The sequence below is a fragment of the Coturnix japonica genome, chromosome 1 (assembly GCF_001577835.2).
Source record: "Coturnix japonica isolate 7356 chromosome 1, Coturnix japonica 2.1, whole genome shotgun sequence".
NCBI classification, from domain to species: domain Eukaryota; kingdom Metazoa; phylum Chordata; class Aves; order Galliformes; family Phasianidae; genus Coturnix; species Coturnix japonica.
This window is the reverse complement of record NC_029516.1, coordinates 2,225,792-2,249,668: the sequence shown is the minus strand read 5'-3', so window position 1 is coordinate 2,249,668 and position 23,877 is coordinate 2,225,792. Positions and strand designations below refer to the sequence as shown.

Sequence of the window (23,877 nt, the reverse complement as noted above, 5' to 3'; positions counted from 1 at the left end):
TACTCCTCAGTGTTAACACACAAAGAGGTTGGGACCTTAAGCCCAACATCAAGCATCCATGCCTCCCTGTATCAGTGAGCACCTGGTAGGAAAAGGCTCACAGAATCACAGAATCACAGAATCAATGACCCGGGTTGGAAGGGACCTCAAGGATCATGTAGTTCCAACCCCCTGCCTAGCAGGGCCACCAAATATACACATTTACTAGATCAGGTTGCCCAGGGCCCCGTCCAACCTGGTCTTGAACACCTCCAAGGACGGGGCAACACCTCCAAGGACGGGGCTCATTCATGTCCATAATGAATGCCTTTATCTCCTTGGTCTCTGCTTAGAAGTAGTCACTGATATGGTTCCTTTGTGAGGTAAAGGAGGAAGAGGCCAATGAGCTCTTCGTCTTATGACAGTCATTAGAAAGGAAGGACAAGCAAAAAGGATCGCAGGTGGAGAAAGATGGGAACCTGCACACTGAGGCACTGCCCCAGGCAGCTCAGATAACCCTATAACAGGAGCTTTTCCCGTTTCCTATGGGGACCAAGTTCTCACTGTCAGAGGGCAATGACTGAGCTTTGTCAGCTGCTTCAGCTTTGCCCCCCTTCTCCATCCCCTGTGGCTGCTCCAAACAAACTTCACATTTCTGCTGCCTTGACCTTGATTTCTCAGCATCATCAGGGTCAGATCTGTAGGTCACCACATCTGTAAGCAGCCAATTATCACCCCAGGCTCAGTCACTATCCGCAGCCTTTGCCAGCCCCATTAGAGGAGAAAGAGCTTGGAGATAGAAGAGGCAGGCAGAAGAAATAACCAGCTGGAGTTAACAAACAGCACGGACACGAGGCACAGCCCCCTGGGATCTTCCCTTGGTGCAGGTAAAAGATTGCAGAGGTTTCACACCAGGAAAACAGTGATACTTGGAAGGGATTTAACAGCTATCGCTAACCTAATTGGCTGCAAAATCATTAGGGTGCAGAAGGGGAGGGAGGGCTCATTGCACTGAACACGTGCAAGCACACACACATGCACTCATGCCTACACAGCCTAACAGCTGTAAGTGCAGGGATCTCTTCTTCTAGTCAAAGCTATTAAATTAGGAAAAAGAAAAGCCAGAAAGTGGCCAAAAAGTCTGGCAGACATTCACCCACACCACACCCCAAAGACTACACAAGGCCTGTGCCAGCAAAGAGATGATATTGCAGCTTGCATCCATAGTTCTGGCCCCTAAATCAAGTCCTGTCTTATCCTGCCTTCAACTCTGGCCTTCATATGTTCAACCCCAGGCACTGAACCTAAAGGATCTCCATCTTTGCAGAACAATCCTGCTGCTGAGCATCAAGCAATACGATAGAAGTTTATCTTAGAGCTTTATTCCCCACTCCCATGCAACAACTAGAACCAGAGCACTTGAGTTTGGAGGGAAAAAGAAAAAGCCAGAGAGTCTATAAAGGGGAAATGAGAAGATTCTGATCTAAGCCTGCAAGTGATCCTTACTGAAGGAGAGAATTCAAGTCTGAAAACATTCAGCCCACCACTGCCAGATGTGCATGCACTCATCCACAAACACACTTATCACCTTCACTGCTGGAATGCCCATTCCCATTGCCTGCACACCTGCCCTACTCAGCACTCTAAACCCTCATCCAGCTCCACTATCATGCCTGCCACCACCCATAGGATTGACACCGACCACCTTTTACCCAGCATCCTGATAAACCCCCACTGCCCCACAGTGAACACACGAGTAGAGCAACTGGAGAACAACTCGTTCAGACTGTACAATAATCCTGCTTCTCAGAAGGCTGTGCTTGCTGGGCTTCATTCTGCAAAGCTGGCTGCTATTAAAACATCAGCGTGATGCTTCCCGAAGGTCAACTGCCAGGGGACCTATTCTGGCAGCTGTTTGTTTGTTTGTCTGAACATTATCTAGGACTGGCTGTTTATTTACATCCATTGAAGTATCAGACAATAAATATCCTCTCCCAGTAGCAAACAGATGCTTGCACTCGAATGTTCTGGTTAGTGGTAGCTTCAAAATGATCTCCTTAATGAGCAAACAACACTATTAATCTTTAAAGATACAGGCTCCGGTCTTTCCTGCTCCCGCACTGGTCAGGTTAGCCAGCGATGAAAGAAGGTAAAAGACACCTTCCATTATTCTAGTGATGCTTTACAGTTTTATCTGGATCCCTACAGCTACTGTGAGCCCACAGGAGAGAAACAACTGAGAACAGACTCACTTTTGGGAAGCATTATTCTTCATACCAAGAAGTGAGGTGTGAAAGAGGTCCAAGCACATCAGTAGCAGAGCTGGGAAAGGCTCTCTTAGACTGTATATCTGCATTTGCAAATGGCACCAGTGTAAAATAGCTGATCTGTAGAGGGATGCCACTTCTACTAAAATCCAGCATCCAAGCTGCTTGTGTTACAAGCATGGCATGATGAATCAGTGTTTGGAGCACATTAATATATCCCTGTAAGTGTTTAAGACCAGGCTAAGTGGGTCCCTGGACAACCTGATCTAGTAGGTGACAAGGGGTTGGAACTAAATGATCTTTGAGGTTCCTTCCAACCCAAAGCCATTCTATGGTTCTCTCAACATCATGCAGTCTTGCTCAATCCAATAAAAACTCAGCTTTGCTATATCTTCTTGTATTTAAATATCAGTATATTAAGCATGGGCAAATAGCTGCTTTCAAAGTTGCCTTCATACTCTCTTCAAAAGCAGGCTCCATGAGAACAATCACAGCATTCCTGCTAACACATCATCTCTGTTTTCCTGCCCTAGTAGCTTGGTTTTGTTACAGGCAGCGAAAGACTGCATCACTTCTGCCATGTCAGTTGTGCTCAGCTGCCTCTTACTCTTCTAAAACCATCGATTCCTGCCCAGAGCATCAGCAGAGTCTAAATGAGACCCCCATGTACTCCTTCAAATCCAATCAGGTCTCCTGAGATTGTGGTTGGGAGCTGGGACAGGGACGCACAGTTGCTGGATAGGAAGACAGCAGGAGCAGATTCTGGTTGGCTGATGGTCATTACAGATAATTAAATGAATAACTAAGGGAATGAGGAGCTCGCTGATCCATGGCTTGCTCAGACAACACATCCCTCCCCATCACTCTGCTTTGTGCAGAATCAGCAGACCCCAGGCTGATGAAGTTAAGGGGAATTCATCATCACCAGCCCCATTGCTTCCAGACAGCACTCTGGCAGCTCCTGCTCAAGCAACAGCACCAGTTTGTCTTAGCCATGAAATTGCCCCCAGATCCCAGAGGAGGTGATTAAAAGAAGACTGAAAGAATGGATTTCAAACACAAAGCCACACAGGACATAGAATCAAGCCCCACTGCCTCCACCTGGGTGCAAGGGAGTAAACAGTGGCACTGGCTCTGAAAGAAAGTATTTTGTATAGGGAAAATCAGAGCTGAGCAGAGGACAATCTCTGTCCTCCCCACACTCTGAGACATCTCTGTCTTCCCTGCATCTCTTTCTCCAAGGGCTTCTCACTGAAATCACCGTCATTATTTCTTACTATTGGATTAAGGCTCAGCAAATCTCATTTCCAAGAGATCCGAGCAGCCCTGCATATCAATCCAGGCTGCTCTGAGCGGTGCCCAGCTACAGCCTTACGACTGCACAGGGGCCTCTAATACTTCATTGCTTTTCCAATATCAGTTCCTCCCCATTTTACGGGCCTAACATTCCCCAGCGGACATAGAGTCTGCTGGCTGCAGTTTCTGGCACGGCAAGGGGGCAAAGACACAGCAGAGCATGATCTAATGTCAGGCTGTAACCTACTTCTGCTTTTCCATTGATTTGGGTTACATGATGTAGCTGTACATGTTCACTGCTGTCCAGACCCAAACATGTCAGGATAGCAGCCACTGTCAATGCTAATCAACCTCAGAGTCTTACTTCCAAGGAGGACTCACTAGAGGTCACTGCTAGATGTTCAAGGGGCATTGAGTTACAATGGATCAAGCATGCAGCCATGTAGGATACACTGGGATGCATCTGGAATGAACTATCTCTGTGCCAGAGGATCCTGCAAGCCAAGAGACAAACTCACAGCAGGCAGAAGTCCCCTTTTTTCCCCCCATGGTCCACAGCAAGTGACTTCCACTCTATTTCCCCACTAACATTTATAGCAAGAGCAATTCCCAGCTGTAATGGATTTATGATCTAAATTAGACGTAAATAAAAGGCCAGACTTTTGTTCTTTGTTTGGACAGCAACTAACACAGTAGGTTTATGATCACTGCTATCGCTACTATAAAAATAATAATCACAGCCATAAGAGTGGCCAGCCTGGACTGCAGGGCTCACCTCAAATTGAAACAGCAATTGTTCGAGCTTTAGAGCTGGACACAAGGGAAAGGCAAAGAGGTGGCTGGGTCCTTTCTACCCCTCATCAGGGAGAGTATGTCAGGTGTGTGCAGCTTTCACATTCATGAGCCCATTGACAGATGACATCATTTCTGAAAGCATGGTTTACACACCATCCCCTGGCGCTCCCTGATTGATAAATTAGACAGTCGTGAGCCACGTGCTAATCAATGCAAATCATTAGTTTGTAACAACACAAGGCAAGCTCGGCAGAGCTCATTTTTCAAGGTAATGGTCTGCCAAGTGATTGGTGTTAAGCAACAAGCCCAGCCAAGCGATCTATTAGCAGGCTGCTGGCTCTCACCTATGGCACGGGGCTGAGGCCTCTGCTCTCCAGTGTCCATGCTGAGGACTTGGCTGTGATGCTAAACACAAGAGCCAGAGCCCTGAATCTATTATTCCTTCCCCTTCCTTTGCAGAAAGCATCACAACTTCTGGCCCTTGCTCCACTAACAGTGGCCACCTCAGTCCCATCTATATGGAGTGCATGAGCTTTTGGTGATAGATATTTCAGGGACACTTACCCTTCATTCCTTGGCTGGCAACTCACATGGCACACAAACCCTATTTACCTGATGACTTTTGGTCAGCTCTTAAGCAGAAGTGAAGCTATAGATCAAAGCACTTCACACAAGTAGCACTATCAGATAGTTTCAAAGCCCCATATGGCTTTGGGTCAGAAATATATAAAAACAAAGCTTGTCTGTGAATAGGACTGGCCAGAAACAAAGACATACACACAGTATCAGCCTGGAGCACAAATCCTTACAGAGGATTGCTCAGAAGCTGTGGTAGATAATCCTATGGGATGGTCTGTGGACAGATGTTTGGCGACGTGGGCAGGATCTGGAATACAAGACTTTTACAAGTGTCTGTTCTTGGAGCTGAGAGACCAGAGTCCTCCCAGAGATGAGCTCATCTCACCATGCCAGGAACGCAGTGACCCAGGGGGCTGGGATTGCTGCGGGAGGGGGGGAGGGTGGTACAGAACAGCACCACAATGGGCCCTTTGACTGCAGCCAGACGGGGTGAGCTTTGAGACACCCACAGATCTTCATGACACTGTGTCACTTGAGAGGAAGCCAGCTGCCCTTTGGCAATGGCAAGCATGCAGGCATGAAAAGACCCAGGCACCCTAGTGGACACATGGGCAGGAGGGCACATAGCAGCCCATAGAGAGGCACAGCAAAGCATGTATCAAGCCAGGAGCATGCCATACATTGAAAATGCTCCAACAGGTTGCAGTGCAGAGGTACGCAGTGACACATGCACGTGGTGATGCCCATCCACCTGGATGCAGGATGCACCCAATATTGTGCCATAGGGCCTGGGTTATGACTTAGTGGTAATGAGATGAGGTGAAGATGAACATGAGTGTGCTAAGTGCATCATCACACACCAGCAGATTCTGGGGTGGGAGCACAAATGAACAGCACAGAAGGAAGCACCCACTCCCTATAGCAGACAACACAAGGATCTGATCTGAACATGGCCATTAACACATGGTGGGTGACACAGTGCCCTCTGTGGCTCCATGCATCAACCATAACTCATCAAACTCCATCCCAGAGATGTACAAAAGCATTTGCAATTTCCCTCTACAGCACAATAGAGGCAGACCAAAGCGCCTGCTTTGCTGAGGATTTGGGCATTTTCAGCAGTTCTTCTAAACAATTCATACCCAAAATCATATCTCAGTGATTATATCACCAGTCAGGTAAGGTTCTCTGGTCATGCAACAAATATTGTTTCAGACACTGGTTCTGAGTGGCTGCAGAGAAATGGAAAGATGGGTTTTGAGTGCATGAATAAAAACTGAGAAACCCAGGGTTTGGGGCACTTCGCTCGTTCTTTCATGACATAGAGAGCTTGTGTGTGGATGGATGGAATGATGGCTTGGGAACAATTCCTGTCAACAATGTGGAGAGGTGTCACCTTTGAAATATGGGGGAGAAAAGGCAACCTGAAAGAGAATCCTCACAAGGAAATCAGCCAGTCCAGCCTTCCCGCACAGTTCTTTTTGTTGGTTAACATCCCTGGGGCTAAGGTCAAGATAATGAGGTCCTACGTATCTCTGGGCCCCAGACCCATTGACATAGTTGTGCTCTGCAAAGGTTATTGTAATTCAATTGCTTGTTGTTTCAGCTCCTGGGCTTCTCAATGCCGAGGTGACCTATTAAGAACTTAATAACAGATAAAAAACATCCCTTAAAGCTTTTCTAACCTTCATAATCTATGTTTATCCACAGATAGGAAAAAAAATAGAGAGTGAAAGCTTACCTTCCAATATTACTTTAGATAAAAGGGAAAGCCCATCCGGGGACAAAGGTCCATGTTTGCCCTCTCTCCCCTTTCACATAAACTGCCAGAAAAGTGACCCAGCCCTGCAGTGGTGCTAGGCCTATTCCCTTCATTTCCCATAGATGAGTAGCATTAGTCCCAAATCCAATGCCCAGCTAGACCCCACTCTCCTCTCAGCTAATCTCCAGCAAGGCAAGAACTCTCTGAGCAGCCATCTCAGCTCAGTTATGTTGTACCGAGCCCTCATTCCTCCCAAGGCTTTCTTTCATCATCCAATCCTTCTTAGTTACCCAAAATCATTTCTTACACCTTTAGTCTTACAAAAACCACTGATTTTTGTTCCTCTCCTACAAAAGCCACACATCACTTTGCTGAACTAAACTTCAGTCTCCAGCAACAAACTCCAAGATGCTCCTGGTTTCTGCTGTATCTCAAGACAGCCACCCCTCCAGGATTAAGGAAACGTGGCAATTGGACAGATTGATATGATAGAAAAGGGTGCTTCACCAGAGGTGTAATGACAGAGGGATGGACACAACAGAAAGGTGTTATAAAGGAAGGGAAGAAAACTGACAGCTCACCCATACCAGAAGATTCCAGATTCACAGAGGAAAGCTCCACCAAGAAGAGATCTATCTCCCAAAAGAGACCCTTCCCTAGCAGCAATCAGCCCTTCAATGAGATCTAAGAGGTGCAGCCAGGTTCCACCCCCTTCTAGTCACACAGCTGAATTATCATCACCTTTGCTCGCAGGGCTAACTGGGTCCTTTGTCCAGGTTCTCAGTCAGTTGTTCAGGCTGACTCAATAGTTTCCTATGCATGCAAAGGTCTGGAAGATTTAAAATCTTAAACTTTATCCTAAATATTTATTGACCATATGACCGTAGTGATGTCACCTATCCTGTCAGCGCTTTCATTTCTACATGTTTCATTGAGCCACCTATGGGTTCGATGATTTTGGGGGGGTAGTTTCTCTCGCTATACGAAAAGTTCAGTGGAGGATCTTGAAGAGCAGACCATAAAAGATACTGCCTAAGTGACATGCACCACTGTACAGTCCTCATCTCAGAGGGTCACACAGGGGAAAACAGGCGATCATACGATCACACAACCATGGCTCTCAGCACATTACCATTGACACCTCCAGAGACAGCTAGAGAGAGGCAAGAATTGATCGGTATTGGAAATCTTCAAGGGAAAAGTATTGTGTAAGTGAAGTAATTACTATCTCCGATAACATAAGAACAGCGTGTGTCTCCAGACCCTTAATCACAGGCATTCCTTGTAATGAGTCAGATTAGACAAATGTGTATGTAAAGCCTTTGACCGAATTATCTAAAACTAATACAGACAAATCTTAAAATGATGACCAAGTAGATATGCTTTTAACACAGTTAAATGGTAGCTCACATTACCATCAGTGCAAGGTCTCTATGGACAAGGAGACACAAGGTGGTAACACAGCTTTTGAGGAATACAGGGAGTGGTTTTCTTCCACCCAACCACACTCCGTGTTCTGTAGAGCATCAGCACAGGTCTATGGGGATAAAGCTGCCCACCCTGTGGAGGAAACAAAGCTCCCCCTGAGCACTTAAAAGGATTAGGAGTACTGCTGGGAACTGCCCTTAAGGGGCTGTACAGCACAGAGGGCATAGCACAAGGCACAATCAAGAGAGTATTAAGAGAGTCAGAGGGATTTAACAGGCAAAGCTGACATATTATTCCACTTGGATGGAGGCAAGGGACTCCTGGGAGAGAAGGAAGGCTTGCTGAGCCACTCAGGTTGGAGGCTGGCTCCTAAGTCAGGAATCAGATGCTACACAGAGGTGTTGATCTGGTTGGGTTGCCCCATCAAAAGACTCAGAAGGCTTATCATGAGACCAAAATGCCTGAGCCTTATAAAGAACATCCCAAGATAATTTACAGGAGTAACTACAACATCACTGGAGCTTCAAAAGCAGAACTTGGAAAAAAGCATAGGAGTGCTTCCCAAAAATGCTGGTTTCTGGGCACTGCTGGGTTTCAGAACTACAGAGAGCACAAGTAGGATCTTTCCCCGCTATCTTGAACACATCAAGCGAGGCAGAAGCATGCAGAAAGCTCAGATGCACACTTGATGATGGGAATAGGAGAGGAGAATAGTTTGGCCATGATCCCCTCATATCTCCATAGCCCTCACCTACCTCCCATGGGCTTGGGAGAGTCAGCAAGAGTGTGTCACTATAATGGGAGATGAGGGATCGCTTTCCTCTGGGACCTCAATGTAACCCTGGCAGTGAAACTCTACCCAAAGCAGTTTTGACATAAGGTTGCAGCACAAGACAAGGCAAGGTCAGGAGTTCAGCATCAATACAGCAAGTGCCAGTCATGACACAAAAGACCCAGGGATCAGATATACCTGCCAAGTGCTGCCTGGGAGGGACGGTATTGAGATGCATAATTACTCCCGCTTTCATCTGTGCTGCTCTTCTCCTCTGTTCACATGGCTCTCCTGGCTTTGTCCTTTCACTCTGTACTGCTGGAAAAGCCTCCAAATGCTGATTCCTTCCTTCCCTCTTATCAATCCTTTCACTCTCTTCTCCAGCACAGTTCAGTAACTCAAAGGTCTACGAGCATAATCTCCCTTCACTGAAGCAATGGCCCAGCTTCAGCAGTAACTCCTAAGAGCAACCAGTGATCACCTCCAGCTTTGTGCTGGACTAACTCAGTGAGGTTATCCCATGCAAGAAGCAGCAGGGACTATAGTGCAACCAGTGTAGACTGGGGACTGTGTAAATCATCACAGAATTGGTTGGGTTGGAAGGAACTTTAGGGACCATCAAGTTCCAAAGGACATGGTTTCCACCCATCAGATCAAGCTGCACAAGGCTCCATTCAACCTGGCCTTGACCACCTCCAGACATGGGACATTCACACTTCCTTTGGGTAGCTGTGCCATCACCTCAACAGGACCTCAAAACCTCCCAAGAGGGTGCAACTATGTTCCTTTAAACTACTTAGACACAACAGCCAGGGTGTGTTAGTGCTATTTTTTTTCATATTCTTAAGGGTACGGGAGGTTATTTAATGAAATTCTAACTTGGGGGTATATAATACGCAAAACTCAGCACATTTCAAGGCACACACACACTGATCTCCATCCAAACAATGGCTTGAAACATCTCAAACATTGAGAATTTGCATGATTAAATGGTCACTTAACCAAACCTTCTCACACCAAATCAAAGCTTTTCTTTGCCTGCAGTATAAACCTGCACAAAAAAAGAGGGGAGAAAAGAGGTTGGGGATGGGCTTTCTGCTCTTTTTGGTCCCTTGCAGCACCAAATACTCCTTTCTGGATGAAGGTTCTCTGTGTGTGCAGCAGATGGCGCAGCTGCAGTAGCTGTCCCACTGCCACCCACTGTCCCCACATCAGCTTTGGGGCCCTTTGAAAGGACACCCCACCAAAGTCAGCATCCCCCACTAACTGGCGGGCTCTCCCTGCCCTTTTCTTCTGTCTGGATCCATCACTTTGTCATTTTAGCACTCTCAGAGAAGTTTATACCAATGAAAGCAGGTCACGAGTTGTCCCAAAGAGGGAGTAGGGGGGGAGCGGGGGTGACAACACATCCATAGGAGATGAAGGAGGCATAACTCTGTCACAAAGAGATGGATGTGCCATAAAATCCTACACGAGGGCCTCCTGAGGTACTGGAATCATTGATAGCCCTGAACTCAGCCTGAGCCCCCCAGCTCCTTGGGACATTTAAAACGGGGCGAGACAAAGGACAGGAGACAAAATGGGCCACAGGGAGCAATCCTCCATCAGTGCAGGTGCTTCATTTCCATGCTGGAAGGCAAAAGCCACATTCCCCAGTGCAAGATTTGCCTCTGTGAGCAATGTTGGTCTGGGTGATGGAGACCAGAGCCCGAGCAGCTGCCCCAGGAGCAGCCTTTGGGCTCTCCGCATTCATCGGAGCAGACTGACTCCTCTCATCACTGCTCTAATGGTTCCCACTAGACTACTATTTCTGTCCAGGAGTGACAGAGGAAGGCAGTGTGCAGCCTTTATTTTTGGGACTCGGGGCTATCTTTGAAGGCTTTGTGGTTTAAAGGGATATGCTCTCTCTCTTTGTGACAATCGACTGTTTCTTCTCCCATCTTCAAAGGATGAAACTAAAACTTATTCCCCTGCCAATTTTGTCCTGGGCCAACAACTCCTTCCCACCCCTTCGTGTTTCAGAGCAGAGACAAGCATGCATCTCCCTTTTTATTTCTGCTCTGTTTTCTTTCAGCTCTCTTGGAGGAGGAATAGATGGCTGTTTATAAACGGGAGAAACTCATGTTTGTACACAGATCTCTTGGCAGTACAGAAAGAAAACACAGAGGGGAAAATATTATTCTGAGAAGAAACATCTTGGCAGTGGTGGCAAACAAACTACAAGAGGAGGGACACAGGGGAGGAGGAAGAGTTACAGAAGTTATTTCTACGGGAGATTTGGCCATCTCTGTTTTCCATCACTTCTCCCCTATTCATCTCCTGAACTGGGAGCCCTTCAAAGCTACTCACCCTCAACCCATGGCCCTGGGAGCAGAGCAGGGATAGCCACAAGCAGGCTGCAGTAGCACTAAAAAGCACAGCTGGGAGCCATCTGGGGGATCTGTTTTCTTTTTATTATTAAAATTATTATTATTATTATTTATTTTTCCCAAGAACAGTCGCTTTTTTCTTATTTCCTGGAAACATATTTTTTCAACCCCAAATTTGCCCAACCTTTCAGAGAAAGTCACTGCATTTCTTCCCGACAGCCACAGGGTGTCAGCAGCTTTATGGAATGGGTCCCCTATAGGAATCCCGACTCTCTCAGATGTCCCAGAGCAATGCCAGCCTTGATGGGACACAGCTTTGGGGTGAATACCACGCTAATATGTCTCTCTTAGCCCCAACCCTACAATCTGCTTTCCAGGCTTTGCCCTAAACGCTCATAACACTGGAATAGGATTTGGGCATATTAGTGTCAGTTCTTCCCCAGAAAGGAATTGTAGAATCATGTGAATTGGAAGAGATGCCTTTTTGTTATCTAGTCCAACTCTTCTATCATTAACAGGAACAACTACAGCTCAATCAGATTGAGCCCCTTCCAGCCTGACCTTGAATGCCTCCAAGGATGAGGCAACAAAGAGAAATGATCCAAAATGAACCAGGTGACACGTCCTGGCATAGTTGGACTTCTAAGGGTAGTTTGGGTCTGGGAGGAGAAGCTCCCAGAGGTGACAGTAAGAGGGTCTAAACTTCCAAATTCCTGTTTCTGAATGGTCAGAAGCCAACTTCTAGGAAATACTATCGAGCTGACTACTGTGGAATCATGGACAGCCCATTCAGACCACAAACACCACATTAATAACCTCAGAGGAGCATCTGGATGTTGAGTCCTATGCCTGTTGCCAAATTCCCTTTGCTACTGCTCATGCCTTTTGTGTCCCAAGTGCCCTTTCTGTACAATAAGAATGGAATAATCTCCCTTCCTTGCAGAGTTCTATGGGAATGAAGCTATAGTGAGTGGGATAAACCATTCAGATCTTAGGCTTCTTACAACACCCTGCTATAGTCTTACAACAAACCGAGATGCCACTTCCAGCCCCAGAACAAAGCAGGATATTTTGGGATGCAAAGGCTGGAGATAGGCAAACTAAACCAACCTGACAACAGAATGGATAGGGATTGAGCAGCCCTGCTCTGTCTGGCTCCAGAGATGTCTTCCTGTCACCAACTACCTGCATGCCTTCCAGGCATTGCATTCAATGTGGAATTCGTCTTGTTTAACATGGTCTTCTTGAAAATTAGACATCTCACCTACTGAGTCAGGCAAGTTTCCCCTCTAGTCAATGGAAAGAGACAGGTTTCACCACAGGGCTAATCGTGCCATCCTAAATAGGTGTCTCAGGCAGATGGAGTGAATTGCTTTCAGGAGATGCCAGTCTCTCTCCATTATCTATAAACGGCAACTCATTTCGATTCAGTGCTGATGGCTGACATTAGGTGAGACAAATTTCAGCCTGAGTGACTGTCTGGCATCTTTCACAGATGGGTCATTCACCCTTTCCTTGCTGTCCATATGGGAAAAAAAAAATGTGTAGATGGTTTACTATGGAAATGTTTTATTTTGATGGTAATGTTTGTTCAACATGTCCAACTAAAGGAGATGGGTTGAACTGTATCTTGATTAGTTTCCCTCTTGGGATACAATGCTGTCACATACTTATGAACCAATTCACACAGAGCAAGAACTACAGACCTAGAGCTGCTGGTCGCTTTAGTTTAGGAGAAAACAGGCCACTGGGCATCTTGCAGGCCAGGACTAACACAACTTGTCATTTGTGCAGAGCTAACAATAGGAAACAAAGGAAAAACTACAATGGCTTTGCAACCACCATCCCTTTTGCATGCTTACATGTCTTGTCCTAGCTTGGAGGACCCCATGAACACACAATTCTCTGGCTTTATCACACTGCTGAAACCCAGCAAGAGGACGATTAATGGTATATCAAGAGTAAAAATTGGGTTAGTCAACTTGGAAGAGTAATTGCAGATAAACTAATGTGGAAGATACGTGTTTAAGATAGAAGTCTGTTTCATATACTCTGTACTCTCTATAAACACTTCCACCTTGCTTGACTTGCCAGTACTGACACATCCCATTCACATATGATGAAAGATGTGACCAGCTTCATAATGTTGGAATTTGGTCTGTGAAACCATATGGGATCATCTGTAGCTCACTGGGTTTTGAGTCATGATGTGGCCAGCTCTTAAGATAACTCTTTTTCAGGCTTCCATTATCCAGATTCCTGCAAATTATATTTGGAATTGAGATGCTTATGCTACCATAAGCATTGCTTTAGGTCTTGAAAGCACATGAATCAGCCCTAAACAAAACTGGAAGAACCTACTTAAGACCAAGCTCCTGGATTCCCTGCTCAACATCACTGCTTCCCTCTCTCTACACACACACACAAGAAGCCCCTATCCTCTGTCTTGAGCTGTCCCATCGAGTTCCTCCTGATGGAGATGATTTCAAGCATCACTGGCAAAAGTGATGAGTACCAGGCAGCAGGTCGCCTCCTGACATCTGCCACACACATTTCCTATCCTCTACAAGGGGCTTTCAAAGCAACCCTCTGCTGGGATGTTTGTACAAACATGTGTATTTACTGTGTCAACACACATTAGAGAGCAAACACATTAAAAGGAAAAGGAAACAGACTATGAGCTGAGGCCTCTCCAAGCCTCGCTCCACCGCAGCTCTTCCCTGGGACCACAGGTTGATGGAGAAAGCTCTCATTCACAAAACCTCACCCCTCCTCTCCCCAGTTCGTGGCTGACCTGATAACCACAAAGATCAAATCTCCGTGGCAGGCAGACAACACCAAAGAGGACACGTGGCTGAAGATGGAAAACTGAAGTTTCTTATTGATACAAAACTCCTTGGGGTAATCTGGCTCAAATTAGGATCTACATCTGGGAGGGAGCAGGGAGCAGTGCAAGGGATCCAGCAGTGCAAGGGATCCAGCAGTGCAAGGTACAGCGGCATGCAGGGATTTGCTGCAACAAGCACATTCCTGGTTCAGTTTTTAGCCCCATCAGCCCTACCCCTGGCAGTCACCCCATGACACACGATCCCCAAACAGGGGATCCTTGTGATGCTGGGGCTGGGAAGAGCAGCACCAAGATGTACATAAAAAAGATATTTAAAGAAAAACAGTTCCTCGTGACTTATCACACACTGGCTCCAGCTGTTGCCTTCATTCAGTATTTCCTCTTCAGCCTGGTGCACAACTGCATGTGTGTGTGTGTGCAGGAACATAAAGCCTAGACAGACAGAAGTAATTACAAAGCTAAGGACACCAAGCACTTCCCAGCTGTGCCATGTAAAAGCTTCACTCATCCCATCCCATGGCACTGGTAGCAAAATTATGTGCCAAACTCCAACCCTCCTTAGGAAATTCCTCAACAAAGCCTCTGTAATGTGAAATTCACAGTTCATAATGATGCATAACAGCACAGGAGAAGGAGAAGGAGAAGGAAACAATTAAGGCAGGACAATCTCAAGTTAGAATAATGAAGAACAAAGAGCCAGACATGGGGAGCATGGACTCAGCAACACTGCAGGACGAGAAGCAAAGAGGTAAGTGTCCATGATATGCTTAAGTTGACAGTGCTGAGCTGCTTGCTGGACAGCTTGCTGCTCTAAGGAACAACAGGTATGGAATCAGAGAGTCAGAGAACCATTAATGCTGGAAAAGCCCACTAAGATCATCTAGTCTAACCTTCAACACATGTGAGTTTGTGAGTCTCCCTGCCCCACTGGTACTGCTGATGCAATGAGTGGGGCAATTCAGGAGGGGATAAAGATGAAGGTGACCATGAAGACATGCTAGGCAAATTTCCAGGCTTCTCCCTGCCCTATTATCACTGTTTCTGCAATCCCCTCCAAGCACAGGGGATGCTTTGGCTGGTGTTGGCTCTGCAGCTGCTGCTTTGGATGAGAGGAGTGACTCCCAACCCTGCTGAGCTGGCATGGACCCAAAGTTTCCTCCCAGAAATGACAAAATTCCCGTTCTGAACCCCTGCAGTCTTCATTTAAATAGCGGATGGTGTTCAAATTAGCAGCCACCTGCACTGCAAAGGAGACACAGCACTCACACACCCCTTAACAAATACCCCCTCCTTGGAAGCATTCAAGGCCAGGCTGGATGGGGCTCTGAGCAACCCAGTCTAGAGGCAGGTATCCCTTCCTATAGCAAGGGAGTTGGATCTCAGTGATCTTAAAGGTCTCTTCCAACCCAAACCATTCTATGATTCTATGAAAGGGTCTTTATTTGTCTCAAGGGATGTGAATTATGTGGAGGATATGAGGGTGTGGAAAACAATTCCTAGAGTCCATTACCAGTAGCAGCCTGCAATTGCCCCCGTTTCCGCCAAGGACCAAGATAATACAATCAAGTGGAACTCAAGAAAAAAGTAAGTAAATGAAATTTGAACTGAGAAAAGATGTTTCCTGAAGACTGTACTGGAATGGTTGGACTAGATGACCTTGTTGGTCTTTCCAACCTTAATGATTCTATGATTCTATGAATGTGGCTCTGCTGAGTTTTGCTCTCCACACTGACCCCAGCCTGAAGTTTGCAGACCGCAGACGAAGGAGGACTGCTGGGATCCATCCTCACACCTCTCTAACAGTGGATTACAGTAAGTTGGGTTTATTGTTATCAACTGTACAATTTACCTAACAAATTCAGAGCTTGTAGTACAGCTTCATTAATATGTTTAATTTATTGTTACATTTCCTTTCAGGTCAATGGTCTGAGAGTCTGTCAGAGTTTAATCTCTGCAGTTACTATGGAGTGCTTGTTTCTTGTTAAAATGCAAAATGGAGTCAACCAAGGAGAGTTACAGGTGATAGACCACCAAGAATAAATCTATCTATCTACCTCCCAGGTGAGCTGAGGGGGGTGTGGAATAAGCGATTAATACTTCTGACCCAGGTCATACATGTCAGAAGCAAGCGGAGCTTCACAGCATATCCTCTTTGGATGGTCAGAAAGCTAAAAACAAAACTAGTTAACCCTGAGCTCCTGTCCTGTAGGCCTGAGCATCAAGAATTCAAGTCTTTGGTGCTCCTCATGCCATAAGGTCACCAAACACCTCAATGACAACACAAAGGTGGGACATAGAACAAGAAAGGCAAGTATATCCTGAACCTTAGAGCATCAGGAGTTCAAGAAACACAGAGCCCACCCTGAACAAGCCAGTCCACCACTCCTGCCTCACTTGCATGATCATCTTATTAGTCATCTTCCTTATGGATACTTCCTTCTAGTCAGTGCATAAGGATACCATAATGCCCATCAGCGTGTAATTGCTCTCCCTTGGTGTAAAAAGGAGAATGCATTCAGATGAATGAGCTACGTACATCCAAAATTAATGCATTCAGCCCATCGCAAATCTCAGCTGACACGCACCCTCTTTATAGAAAACAAAGGCATCACATGCAAAGTAAATGATTTCAATAAGGGCAAATAAATGCATTCAGAACATGCTAGAGTTTCAACTGGTTTCACTAGCTGAGGAAAACCAAAGCACAAATTCCCACAGCTGGATAAGCGATGTGAATGAGGGTATTTCTGTGCTTGCTCTGTTCATACCCTTTATCCATATTTCTTAATGGTAATACCTACAGACTGGATATGAGCAGTTCCTGAAGGCTGAAACCAGCATTCCACATCAAACCACCCACACAAGCTTGCAACAAGCTGTGCTCTTCTGTACTACACAGCTAGATGTCAAGAGGTCACCCTCATCCATCTCTCCAACACTGGGCTGGAGGACACACACCTTGCACAGATGCAGTGAGTTACACCATGGCTGTTCTGCTCAGAGAAGGAAAAGCAATGCTGTATTTCATAGGGGTGAACACCTTTATGAAGATACTTAAATTGAAGCCTCGAGGCACATGGCCTATGAATTCCTATGAAAGGCAAGTGGAGGATGAAGGGGAGCAAAGGGGTGGGAATGTTTAATTTGTGATAAACTGACATGAGACTGTAGGTACCCAGAGGTGAAAACAGGAGACAAGAGGCATTAGCAGTGAAACCTGCCACCTTTCTTAGTTGAGATATGAGCATACACATGTACATACACACATTCCGTGTGTGGAAACAGGGGTTGGACTCAATGATCCTTATGGGTTCCTTCCAGCTCAGGATATTCTGTGATTATAAAGTTCTTCCCCAACTCTTTCACCTGGTTGCACTACTTTATGGGAAACCTGAGGAAGGATTATGAGTGATAATAACTCAGGCAGGATGGTCACTAAAGAAACTAGAGGTCAGGGAGGCTAAATAGGTAGAACAAGGGAGCCTCAGAGTTATGCTGCACTGTACACCCAGATCCCAAGTTAGATCACGGGATGAAGAAGTGCAGTGATCTTATTTAACCCCTGGTAAATTTAATCCAAAGCAGATAATTGGCCGCAGCACACCATAAGCTTAGGGTTGTGGGTTAATAAAACACATGTGTAATCTCCAAATTAGGGCCCCAAATAAACAAAGGATTGGAGCGGGATGTCTGAGTTAAGCATGCACACATGTCCTGTTGCAATGAGTAATGCCTGGTCATGTGTTCAGCTGCTTAGCCAAAAAGGAGCATCCAGAAGCAAGGCTGGAACAGGTTAGCAGAGCTGAGACAAGCATGGCATCGCTGGGAGTGCCAGAGACATGAAGCAGATGGCTCATAGACTGCAAGTGTTTTGGGGGATTAGGATGGCCATGGGGTGGAGGACAAGGTGCTGCGATGCAGTGATGTACAGGGCAGATGCCACATCACAAGGCAGAAGAAGGTGAGGTGCTTCAGCATGGCTCTGTGCTGAGATCAGGACACCTACAAGACACGGGTTGCATCTTAGCAAAATCAAATTGAGAGTGTAAATGTTTACAGAGGTGGAATAGCACTCCTGGTGTTGCCAGCCAGGAGGGAATCAGAGCCAGAAAGCTGCAAGCTGGCTGTTCTCCCCCACCCCCCCAAAAAAGCACACAGACAGTGGTACACATATGAGACATAAACAGCTCCTGCTACTGCAGCTGTGTGCCTTAGCAGGGGCCCCAGACTGGCCACCCTCCAAGGGATGTCTCCTCAATGCCGACACAAGGGAGACGTGCTGCTGTTTATCTTCAGGCATCTCAAAATCAATGTAACAAAGCGTCTCCTCTGAGCTCTTCTAGCTTGCAGTGGAGAGAGCTCTTGAAGGCGTTCTGTCCCATCAGCTCTACATTATCTCCCCTGGGAACAGATGGATGAACCATCCCTTGGCTAAACAGAAACAGAAACCAACACAGTCTCAGCTCAGTGCTTCTCATCACCAATGGTCATTGCTGTGGGAAAGGGAACATGAACATGGATTTGAAGCACTTGTGTAGAGATAAAAGGATGGGACCTACTGGGTTAGAAAACTGCCCTGGATGGACCGGACAGGCATTATAGAGATAGTGCATGTACCATCATGGGCGATGTCCATGCTTGGAAAGGAGCAGGAACATGGGAATGGGGACCTGGCTGCTGCACAGTTCTGGTCTAGCCCCTACTTTAGTTCACCTAAGAAACTGCTTTGAGTATCTTACCCTCTCCCAGCCTACTGGAAATCTCTGATAAAACAAGAAGGTCTACAGAATCCAAAGGGAACAGGATTCCTCTTCCCCTCTGGGATTTTCAGTTGGGAAAGAGGCAGAGTATTGACATGCAACAGGAAAGTTTTCAACGTGGCAGGCTGAGCTCCCCCCTCCTGCACTCCCCCACTCCCTCTGCCTTGCATGAAGTGCTATTTTAAGTCCCACTTGTGGCTGCCTTTGTGATTTCCTTGGCAAAGCTGCCTTCCCTGACATCAGCACAGAACACTGAGCTGCTGGAAATCCTTGGAGCAGAGAGGCACCATTCCCCTCTCTGCTTCCCACTTGCAGGGGATGGATGACAGCAATCGTCCCCCACCTGACTGCAGATGACGATCCCTGCTCCAGGAAAGTACCCCCATCCAAAGACTCAAGAGCGTGTCATACGGAGCTAGGGATGAAATGGGTCTCCCTTTGGTGCAGGCAGCTGCTAGTACATTGTGGTCTCCTATGTATATCAGCTGGTTACCAGATCTATTATAACAAATAATACATATGCTTTTTGAAATCGAAGAGACAACACTATTTTGGAGTAAGGAGAGGCCATACCTAGTAATATCTACAGAGGAAATCCTATGTATAGTCAAGGCAATAAATGGATACAGAGGGAAGGGAAGAAAAAGACAGTGTATGAGCAACCCCAAAGATCTGTGACTGTAATTTGATTTCACATCCCAAATGGCTTTGAAGCCAATGTTACAAGGACGCAGTGATTTAACTTCAAAAGCAGAACTCCAGCCACTACAGTTGCAGAAGAGCTTGAGGGCTGTGATACTTAAGGGACAAGCAGTTCATTTGGGCATACTGTGAGGACTTTGCATCCTCTTGGTCAGTGTTCATGCAAATACAGAGATGTGAGAGCTTATGTTCTTCCAACAGAAAAAGGATGGCACTGATCCCACATAAGGGACTGTCCCAACACTCCAGTGCCAATCTGGCCTGACATTATCCAAGCACAACAGCTTTGAATACACCCTGTTCTCCTCCTAGCAGAGAGCAGCCTAAATATCATGAAAAAGGAGAAAAGGGAACAGCAGCCAGGATTTGCCACTCACTTCTTTTCCTGGAAGCTACTGAAATCATGGAATCATAGAATCACAGAATGGCTTGGGCTGAAAGGGACCTCAAAGGTCACCAAGCCAATGATCAGATCTAATACTTGATGGAATTGCCAAGAACCCCATCCTAACTTGGCCTTAAATGCCTCTGGGATTGTCCTTGTCCTATCATTACCTACCTGTGTGAAAAGTTGATTTCCCTCCTGTTTTTAAACTCCATTTAAATATTGAAAGGCCACAATGAATCTTCAGTTTGAGTTAGCTTCAGTTTCCAGGCTCAACAAGCCCAGAAATGCCTCAAGGAAGCAAACATGGGCAACAGATCACATCCATCCAAGTTTTAGGATTGTTCGTCTTTGTCTTCATTCTGTGCCTTGCACGTAATTACTATCAAAGCACAAGCTGAAATCTCCAGGTGGTTATTAAGGAATGTCAGAGTATCTTGACAGGATAAATACAAGAACACCCTGGATTGGAAACATCTTCTCAAAGCAACAAAATCGCTGAGCTTAAGAGTCAACACATCAGATGAGGGATTGAATGCCCGGAGCTTAACTGAACACCATCCCCACATGAAGCAAATGGTTTAATACATAAACTAGGAAGCAATCAACTCAGCACCATCCAGTCCTCCAGCAAAAACAAAACATACTTGTTTTTCCACGAGTGATGAAACAACTCTGTGATGTAACACTAAATTGAACAATAGGTTGGAAGTAAAGGATGCACTGCACCTACAATAACAACTGCACATCTTGTCTCTGGCAGGTCAAATAGCACTGCTGGAGGTGATTTTAAGGCATGAATAGTTGCACAGATGGTAAGTCCCAATCCACTGATGTCACTATGATTAAAACCTCCTGCTTCCCAGTATCAAGTATTGTTACAGGTGACGGCAATGTTTCATTTACAGGCGGCACATGGCCACCATAACACAGCTGGTCTCATTGTGAGAGGTTTTTTGTTTGTTTCTCCCAAACCTCAAAGATGTTGGTTGTGCTCATGGCAAGAATTCATATCAGTATGATGGACAAGCAGATTTACTGATGATATAGAATCAGTGGTGATACGGGGAAGGGAAGGGAAGGGAAGGGAAGGGAAGGGAAGGGAAGGGAAGGGAAAGGCCTCACTACAGCCTCTCAGCTCTGTGTCACCTGCAAACGTACTGATGGTGCACTCAATTCCCTCATCCAGATCCATCAATAAAGATATTTTGCTTCTAACTTGCATCCAGAGGAGCTGCCCCACCAGCACTCAGCGCTCCTTCACATTAATGAGCAGCTTTGTTCTGCATCACCTGACAGTGTAACAGCAGCAGGAGTTTATACGATCACAAATTAATAGCGCGGGAGAGCAAACAGTGCAGAATGAGATACATCCTAATGTGCTCCCTGGAAGGGAAAGGGAAGACGAATGCAGGGGACACTCTGCTTGCCACGGCCTCTGAACCCTGCCAGCTGGGCTCTGCTAACAAGTCGCTTCCCCCTGCCAAGGATAATAGAGCTGCTGGCATCCCACACCCATTTCAGAAACAGAGGCACTCTGCTTTTGGCTGCTTCAGAAACCCAAGTCAGGAAGGATGTTTTTGCACTTGTCATTTCTCAAGGAGGGAGGCACATCTCTCCCAGCTGCTTCAGCTGAAATCCAGTCTTTATGTAATCAAACGTGACCTCTAGCTGTCTGCATTTAAGGCTGTCATCACTGCGGTATCATTCATATGGTTAGGGCTAAGTCACCCATCTCCTCAACTATAAATACCTTATAATCATCCCAAAGGACCTGCAGCATTTCACAGATGAAGCTGCCTGGAGAAAAGGGTGGTTTGGTTCTAAGAATCACTTACTTTGCTCCTGAAATGCAGCTGTTTCTTGCTGTGGAAAGTATGGACTTTTAACAGCTTCTAGTAACTCTAAGCAGCAAAAAATATACCCTACAGTAATAGCCCAAAGGATGGAGAGTCACCTCCAGACAGCGTGCAGCCAGGACAATCTAAGAAGCACTTCTGGGCCCTCTCTACATGTTCTTAGAATCATAGAATCATAGAATTGCTTAGGTTGGAAGGGTTCTTAAAGACCACTGAGCTCCAATCTCACTGGCATGAGCTGGCTGCCCCCCACCAGATCAGCCCATCCAATACCCTCTGGATGGCTTCCTTAATCTCTGATCATCTTCCTCCTACAAAGAAGCAGAGGCATTGGCCTGCTAGTCACAGACCTCAACTGTAGCTGCAGTGGAAGACTGATGTACTTATTGGCCACTTGACTGGAAGTTTGGGAGCTCTTGCTTTGTGAGCAGGGAGGAGGGATTGTATTGCAATAAATAAGTCATATCTCCACACTTCTGTGCAGATGCAAAGAGACCAAAGGATCACAACTATCTTTCCAGAGCAAACCCGGAGGTTGGCCAGAGGGTGGATTAGCCATCATTCTTGAGGTAAAATGAAAGACCTTCCAAGGATGCAGTGCATATTTCAGTGATGTGGATGGATAAAGGGTCTGGGCAACATCCAGGTTTTGGTTCACAAAGATGTCAGCCTGCAAAGATATCTCCACTTTTCCTCTGTCTAAATGCATCTCAAGCTTCAGACCACTTCACAGTCCAAGCATCTCATTGGGATGCATCATCCTGGAACACTGTGGAGATACTGTAGGAATGATGAAGGGAAGATTGAGCTGTGATATCCTATGGCTGATATTCCTTTAAAAATGAGGCTAGCACCACATCTCATGGGTCTCCAACACCACTGTGGTTTTAGGTAAACCCAGGGTGCAACTGGAGAGATGTAACTGGGATTAAACCAAGACAGAACACCATGTTCTCTATGAGCTTCCAGATGCACAGCCAATGGTGGCAATCACAAGCTGCTGTCCTGGTGGGAGCATGGGCAGAGCTGGGGCAAGAGGTGACCACTGAAATCAAGGAGAATCTCCTTCCAAACCAGAGAAGCAGCCCTGCACACACCCCCTCCTAAAAGCTGCCTACTGCAGATTATTATGCATTACAAGACCCTGAATGAGATCTGCAGGAGAGGATCCCCTCCCCGTCAGTTCCTTTCCCAAAGACTGTTTAAGGATCAGAAGTCTTCAACAATGCAGTACGTTAGGAAAACTGTGTCCTGCTGAAACCATCTTCTAGTCTACATGCACTTCTGCCTGTTCAACCCTTGTTTCTTTGCATGTAACTTGAAAGCACGCACCAACAAAATCTGTCTCTCATCCTACACTTGTATACTGCAGTGGCTCACGGCAGTAACAGCACTGCAATGCTGGATATGCAGCAGAAAAACCTGCAGCAATGTGACTGCAGGACACAAAGCATTAGCGTTCCTGTCAGGTCTCTGCTGTTCCTCACCAGAATATTCAGTGCAATGGCAAAAAAAATCACAAGAGGGAAAAGAGAGCTTTTTCTCAACCTAGACCAAGAGATTCACTTCTGTCTATGTCTACCATAACACATAAGCACAATACATGTTGATAGGACAAGAGGTGACGGCTTTAAGTTGCAACTGGAGAGGTTCAGGTTGGATATTAGAAGAAGTTACTTCTCAGAAAGAGCAGTGAGGCATTGGCACAGGCTGCCCAGGGAGGTGGTGGAGTCACCATCCTTGGAGGTGTTCAAGAAACATGGAGATGTGGCACTGAGGGATGTGGTTAGTGGGCATGGTAGAGATCTCTCTATATCATAGAATCATAGCATCATAGGATTGTTGGAGTTGGAAGGGAGCTTTAAAGGCCACCTATTCCAACTCCCTTGAAATTAGCAGAGAAACCTACAGCTAGATCAGGGTGTTGAGAATCACAGGTATCATAGAATACTAAATTAGTTGAGGCTGAAGACATCTCTGGATATCACCTAGTCCAGCTCCCTGTTCACATCAAGGTCAATTAGAGTTATTTGCTCCACACATGGTGCAGTCAAACTTGAATATCTCAGTATCTCA

General features: G+C 46.1%; 1 protein-coding gene across 4 annotated transcripts in view; it reads right to left on the bottom strand.

Annotated features, from left to right (window-relative positions):
• The window catches only part of PLXNA4 (plexin A4), a 397,375-nt gene that overhangs the window by 199,719 nt on the left and 173,779 nt on the right, over positions 1-23,877 (bottom strand). The window contains exon 1 of one of the 4 annotated variants that reach the window (XM_015861327.2): positions 5,147-5,279. The exons of the other annotated variants lie outside the window; for them this stretch is intronic. The gene's annotated coding sequence lies outside the window, so the exon portion shown is untranslated. Of the gene's footprint in view, positions 1-5,146; positions 5,280-23,877 lie in introns of those variants that run through there. 4 annotated transcript variants of the gene reach the window in all.